The following is a 7,899-nucleotide window of genomic DNA, read 5'->3' as shown; positions in this document are numbered from 1 at the left end:
CAAAATGTGAATTTGGTAGATCATCTTTAAATTATTTGGGTTATATTGTAGGGGGTGGTGAATTGAAGATAGGTCCCTCTAAGGTTGAAGTCATTGTGAACTGGCCTAAACCCAAATTTGCTACAAAGATTAGGAGTTTCCTAGGGGCAGCACAATACTAGAGAAAGCTTATTGCTAACTTTTCTTTGATTGCAGCTCCATTACATGCTTTAACAGGATTGAAACATGTGCTTAAGTGGGGAGGCAAACAGCAGAAAGCCTTCGACACCTTAAAGAAGAAAAAACAATACAGCACCAGTACTAGCACTGCTAGATCTTCAACATCCATTTGAGATTGAGACAGATGCCAGTGACTATGCCATGGGGGCAGTGTTGATGCAACATGGAAAAACCATATGCTATCATTTTGAGACATTTACTTCTGCAGTAGTTAATTATCCCACATATGATAAAGAATTGTATGCATTAGTACAAAGTGTGAAAAAGTGGAAACATTACATAATGGGTAAAGAAACAATCATACATACAGATCATCAACCACTTCAATATTTGCACTCACAAACTAAATTGCAGCAATCAAGACATTATAGGTGGATGGGTTTTCTACAACAATTTCATCTTGTCATCAGATATAAGAAGGGCATACACAATAAGGTTGCAGACATGTTATCAAGACCAATCATAAATGCATCTACTATACTTAAGCATAACTCAGTAATGCATGAAAGTTACATTGAACAATATGCTCAAGATGTAGATTTTAAAGATGTATATGCAACTTTAAGTCATGGCAAGCTGGTAGAAGAATTGGATTATCATGTAAAGGACCAACTCTTATATCATTTGGGAAAGTTATGCATTCCACAAACTGAAAGAGTTAACGTAATCCGAGAAGTGCATACTTCTCTCATATCAGGTCATTTGGTGTAAGTAAAACAGTTGCACAATTGCAAAGGTTTTGTTATTGGCCAAGAATGCATGAGACAATTTCTAGATACATCAAAGGATGTACAATGTGTGCTACAAGCAAGCCCAATAATAGGAAATTAGGCTTGTACACTCCACTTCCAATTCCTTCTCGTCCTTGGGAAATTGTTTCCATGGATTTGTTGGGAAATTGCAAAAATCTAGGAAAGGTCATGATTATTTGTATTTTGTTGTGGATAGGTTCAGTAAAATGTGTATTTTGGTACCATGTAACAAGCAGGTTACAACTGAACAAACAACAAAGTCGTTCTTTCATAATGTATGGGTTCATTTTGGGTTACCCACTTCTATTGTATCTGATTGAGATTCTCGATTTGTTGGGAAGTTTTGGTCAAATATATGGGAGTTAATGGACACCAGATTGAAGAAAAGCACAACATTTCATCCACAAACAGATGGTTAGGCAGAAGTGGTCAACAGGACAGTGATCCAGTTGCTCAGAGGCTATTGCAGCAAGCGTCCCAAGCTTTGGGATGAGCATTTGTGTTATGTGCAACATGCTTACAACCGTGCCAAGCACTCTTCTACTTAGAGATCTCCTTTTGAGACTTGTTTTGGTTTTATACCAAAGTTTCCCTTGGATTTTGTCTTTGGTAAAGACATTGGACACAATGATGTGGACAAAGCAACCAAGTTCATTGAAAAAATCTAAGAAATTCACTAGGCAGTACAGGAACAGTTGGAAAGAAGTCAAGCCAAGTACAAGGCAAGACATGACAAGCATCGAACTAAACATAGTTTTCAAGTTGGTGATCAAGTTTGGCTATACATCAGCAAAGACAGAATGCAAGGTGAAGGTAAGAAGCTAAAACCAATAAGGTACGGACCTTTCAAGATACTTGATAAAATTGGTGAAAATGATTTTCGCCTTGATTTACCAGCTTATATGCAGATCTATTTAGTCGTTAATGCAAAAAAATTGAGATTGTATGAACCTTCATTGATTGAAGATCCTGAAGAGCAAAGTCAGTTGCCTTCTATTGGGGATTTGTTGCTTGAGCATCTCAATGAGTTATAGGAGGACACAATTCTGGGCAGGAAGGTAAGAATTGCACGTCAAGGGTATGTTAGGTACCTGAGAGTGGGACACAAAGGTTCAAATCCAAGCAAAGCATGATGGATAGAAGTTAGACAGGTGAAGGAGCAGTATCCTCACTTGCTTGAATGCTAAAACCAACTTTTGGTGGTCCAAAAGCTTTTCAGTTGGAAGGCGTGATCCAAAATGGATCTTAAACCCTCTAAAAATGTAAGTCTTCATATATATTAAACTATCGGGAAACAGAGTGAAGCGGAGCGTAAAGTCTCGTTGCACAGGAGTCGTTGGATTGGACAGACCAACGACCCAGATTAAATCGGGATATCACATTGAGAGAGGCCAGCGGAGTATATCAGAGGCGGCCCTAAGGGAAATGTGACTGTGATCGGTGACTTAACGTGGACCGTTGATCTAGCGCGCAGATCAACGACAGAGATTACAGATATCGCATTGCAGATTCCTAAAGGGAGGACTTAACACAAGCAGAAGGCTTTCAGCGGACCCGAAGGAGTTATGAATTAAACAACGAAGGATTTTAGTTCTATGGTAAATGGTAATTCGGGCAAGCTACAGGCGGTAAGTGGTATTGGAAGGGTTTCACCCAATTCCATACACTGGCCAACATGTAGCATGGCGCAAGAGAGAGAAAACCACTCATTTCGGGTGGGTTTTCCTCGTGCAAGTGGGCCGCCTGAAATGGCTGTCAGCCGTTGGATTAGCGATCACGGATCAGACGGTGAAGAAGGCACGAGCTGGTTGGATGATCGAGTTGGATGCGAACTGTCGGATTGAAGGCAGATCAACAATGTGGAATATAAAGGGATTATGACCTACAGCCAATGCGACTTGCGATTGCGATCAAGGCGGACCCGAGAGGATTATAGGGCGAACTTTATATCATTTGAAGTCTGACTTTGGCATTTCAGTCGGATTTTCCACTGTTTCATTGTATTTTCGTGTATTCCTTGTGTAAACGAAAAAGTGTGTTCTCAGGGATTTTCACCCGCGCCCGGTCCTTCCGTTTGTAAACAAGTGGCCTCAATGCCTTAAGCGTTTTTGCAATGATTGTTTAAATGCTCAACAGGGAGATGAAGGGACAACGTCGGGAGCCAGAGAGCCCAAGAAGGGGATTGAACCGACAGCGCCAATAGGCTTAAAAGCCATTCAATGGCAGCACAAAAGAGGGGAGGTCAGAGATAGAGGGGAGACAGAGAGTCAGAGAAAACACATAGCTACGAACAATTGATCAGAGGCACTAAGAGGGAGAGTCTGTGCACTCTTTAGACTCGAGGTTTTCGAGTGAAATCCCTGTGTAATATCATTGTTTGTTGTGTTATGGCTCTGATTGAGCTCACACCTGTAAACTATGTTCTTGAAGACATAATATAGAGGTCGACACTGAAAGCTGGACCAGGAGATGTAGCTAGGAAGTCTGGTGAACTCCTTGATTATTTGCTGTGTTGATGTGTGTGTCTGTTATGTTTTCTGACTGTTAATTGTCTATATTATTTGCAATCTTTTCGATCCGTTGGACTAAGTAATATAGGCATTTTCCTGCACATGAGTCTGTAATACCTTTTCTTCTTGATTTAGTATCTGTTTCGGATCAGCAAGTGTGCCAAGATGATTTTGGAGGCGCACTACAGTCGGGTCACTTTACATTTTGGGGTAGAAAAGAAAGTGGCAGTGTTGCAAAAGTATTTTTATTATCCGAACCTTCGACAAGATGGTTGGAAGTACATCAGATCCTGCACTGCCTGCGTCGTTTCCAAACCTACAATCAAGAAGCAAGGCTTGCATACTCCACTACCTACTCTTGGTTGACCCTGAGAATCCATCTCCATGGATTACATGTTGATCCTTCCCTCTACCAAGCATGACAATGACTGTGTTTTTGTGGTCGTCGACAAATTCTCTAATATGGCCATTCTGGTGGCCTAAAAGAAGAGTATCACAACATAATCCACTACCAAACTCTTCTTTGAACGAGTATGGGTACACTTTGGGATCCCACAGTCCATTATCTCAGATCAGGACAACTGGTTCCTAAGTGCATTATGGTCAAGCCTCTGGTCATTGTTGGATACCAAGCTCACTAAGTCCATGACCTTCCACCCACAAATTGATGGCCAAACAGAGGTCGTCAACAGAATGATCGTGCACATCCTGCACATGTACAACTCGAAGCACCCATGCACATGGGATGAGATCCTTCCCTATGTCCAACACAACTACGACAGATCTCTCCACAGCGCAACTGTGCACAGCCCCTTTCAGGTGGGATTGGGATTCCATCCACTATGGCTTATTGATGTTGCCATACCATTTGCAGCCACTCAGGCAGATTAGACTCATGTCTAGTCCGAAGCCGATAGGGAAAACAATTTCCTTGAGCGCATTCAACACATCCACTAGTAGTTCCATGACATATTGGAAAGAGAAAATGCTAAGTATAAACAACGCCATGATCAACCTCAGGTACCACACAAGTTCCAGGTGGGTGACAAAGTTTGGTTACATTTATAGAAGGAGCGCCTCATTGGCCCCACCGCAAGATTCACCCACTCTGATATGGGCCTTACACCATCACTAAAGCTATAGGGTACAATGCTTCTAGGCTCTTCATCCACGGTTCCTTGGCTTGCACCTAGTATTCAATGTAAACCGGTTGCGACCATACTTTCCCCCATTGTTGGACACATCAGACATTGCTTAGCAGCTGACGGGAACATAGCTCAACCCAAGCTACATTGAACATGCCAAAACTGATAGGATGATGGATACACAGATCAAGAACAATCACCAGTAAAGGATCCAACTATATCAAGTTGTCAAAGCATGCCATCTCCTTCACCAGGGCAAGTGGTGCACCAAGGACCAGGTTCAACAAAAATTTCCTCACCTCGTGGAGGCTCTACACGTAATGGGGACCATTACTTCCTAGGGGGGGGGAGGACTGATCTAGGTGGATATTGGTGATCACCTGCCTATTCCACCTAGACCTCCAATCAGTTTCATTGGTTTCCTTGATTATAGCACAATTTACTATTTTTAGTAGTTTTTCAAGTCTTGAACTTCTGGAGCTATTTAGACCCCCCTAAACAATGATTTTTTGAGGTTCGTATTAGGCTCGTAGTTATTGAAAGGGTTTTCCCACAAATCCTATAGTACTCAGATAGATATTTCTAGCGAGGTATCATATGCACCAAACGAAGATCATATGACCAAGTTACGACCCCGGGAAGTTGGCTGCCAACTAACCCCAACGGGGCCCACAAACTCTTGGTGTTCCATCTCCTAGGGTTAGGTTTTTGGTTGTTTAGGGTTTCCCCTTGTTTTTCAATAATGAAAAGGCCATTGAGCCTCATTGTAATATAGTTCAGAGGATGTAGCCACCACATCTCTTCTCAAAGATAAGCTACCATAGTCCGAGCTAGTTTATTTCCATAGTACTTGTAAGCATCTTTCAATTCTTTGATATTAATGAAATGAATATTTATTTCTGTTGCATCTCTGTGTTTATGTTTAAATCTGTATTTTTTGTGTGTTCCTGCATAAGTTCGGATCAATTATGATCCTTGAGACTATTTTTATAATTTATGTTATTGGACTTCGTAAAGGTCATAACTTCTTGAACATCCTCTCCTAGTGATGCATACTCCCGTAAATATTTTGAAAAAACTTTTTTATATTATGTAGGTCCTTAGTTTATCACTTCTTGGCCATCTGGAAATTGGGGTGGTAGAGGTCTATGGTTCCTCCTACTGGTTTTCCCTATGTTATTTTGTCCAAAGATGTTAAAGGGACGAGGATTATGGTTGTTTCTTCCTCCTACCGAACTCTTGTTACCTCCCCTAGTAGCATTGTTACCCACATTACTTAGATTTTCTGAAATTGGGTAAAAAATTGGGTCATCTGTTGCTACCCTTATGCCATTAGTTGAGCCATTTGTTGATGCCCTTGTGCTATCTATTGGGCCATTTGTTGCTGCCCTCTTGCTAACTCCCCCAATATGTCAAAGGGGTTAATCTCTAGTGGTTGCTCTTCCCTGTCTACCATGATTGAATTATTGGTATCCTTCTTTTTCCTCACTGTAATATTTTCACTACCCTTTGAGAGCATCCAAAAATAATATGCTCATATGTTGGTAGGATATACAACTTTGATATTGATGTAATGTCCCTCTTGGAAATATTACCCGTGGGATGTAATGTTGGTGTTTTAAAAAACACATGAAAGGATTGTATTTCATAACAATATTGTAGTATTCATCAATCTATGAAACAATGATGTTGTATCATAAATACACAAGTAGTATATAAAGAACTCAGTAAATAGTTGATTCCACAAGCACTCATTATAAACTAGGGTTGATTCAACAATCAAATAACAAACTCACAACTATCAACATTCTTATAGCATGAATATCAAAGCAAACATGGTTTCTAGTCTTACAAAATGTAGTTGTCTCCTTGCTTCCATAAAATCACACCAACAAACTTCATTTCTACTTTGCACCCTTATTAAATATCATTGCTTCCTAATCATGGCTCATTAGGCCACTTGTTGCCCCAGAAAAATGGCTACATGATCCTTTGTTGCCTCAACCTTCTGCTGCCACAGGAACATATTTTCCATCCTTTAGGTCACTTGTTGTCTCAGGGAAATGGCCTCTTGGCCCTCCATTGTCTTATAAGGTTAGGCCTCAAACTTTTGTTACCACAAGAATATATTTACCAGTCTTTAGGTCACTTTCTACCCCAGAAAAATGGCCTCTTAGCCCTCCACAACGTCATAAAGTTAATTTGCCACCTCGGAAGGACTAAATTACAACCCTCACTATCACAGAATAAGATTTCAACCCTCGTTGACTTAGAAAGGTGATTTGTTGCTCAGAAGGATCAATTCCACCCTCGTTATCCCGTAAACTAAGTTTCTATCCCTTGCTCGCCTCAAAAAAGATGGTTTGCTAGCTTAAAAATGTAATCCTCCAACCAGAATTCGATCTTGTAGCAAGAAAGGTAGAATGAATGGCTAGGGTAGAATCTTTCACCATTGAAACCACTAAGAGAAAAGGGGTCGTAAATCCCTCCAAGAATCTCATCCCAAAATCAAGAAGAATACCAATCCACGATGATCATAATGGCTCTCATCCGTTCCTTTTATAGATTCTCTATAGGGCTTTTCCCTCTTAAATTCAATTTTAAGTGGCTAGCAAGTTTCCTTCAATTTGCCCCAAATTTAACTTTTATTATCTAATGTTACCTAAGTAACATTAAATAATATTTTTCCCCTTTTTAAAGATTATAGCCTACAGGGTTAAATAGGTTACTACGTCCCTCATTGGGCAATTAATTTGAAGAGGACATTACACTAGATATGATTTGTTTGTTTAACAACATAAACCATTATTTTGGACTCAACTTTTATATTGTTTTAATTTGCTCATTTTTGACAAAAAACCTCCTATTTTGTTGATGGTCTAGTTTCCCTTGCGACAAGCCATGGCGATAAGAAGTTCGATATTACTATAACTATGTTTATTGCATCGAGAGATGCTCTCCAGCCCAGCATGGAAGAGATGTTGTAATGTCTTGTTCTATCATGTTATGTTAGGTAAACAACAACAACAATAATAACCATATGTTAAAATAAATATAATGTATTGACCCACGATATTCACCCTAAGGTATTATCCATGGTATTCATGTGGAATATATCCTATTTAAAGGGGGAAACACTAGCCTAAATCCATCTTAACTTTGGATCTACCAAGTGCTCAGAGAGATCAAATCTCTTTTCACTTTAAAAGAGGTTTGCACCTAAAGATATTTTATCCATCTCAACACTTGGTACATCCAGAGTTAAGATGGATC

Source organism: Pinus tabuliformis, chromosome 2_1 (genome assembly GCF_031772625.1).
Source record: "Pinus tabuliformis cultivar Carrire ecotype Pingquan chromosome 2_1, CPIR1, whole genome shotgun sequence".
In the NCBI taxonomy this organism is placed as follows: domain Eukaryota; kingdom Viridiplantae; phylum Streptophyta; class Pinopsida; order Pinales; family Pinaceae; genus Pinus; species Pinus tabuliformis.
The sequence above is the reverse complement of the archived record's forward strand: the minus strand, read 5'-3'. Positions refer to the sequence as shown.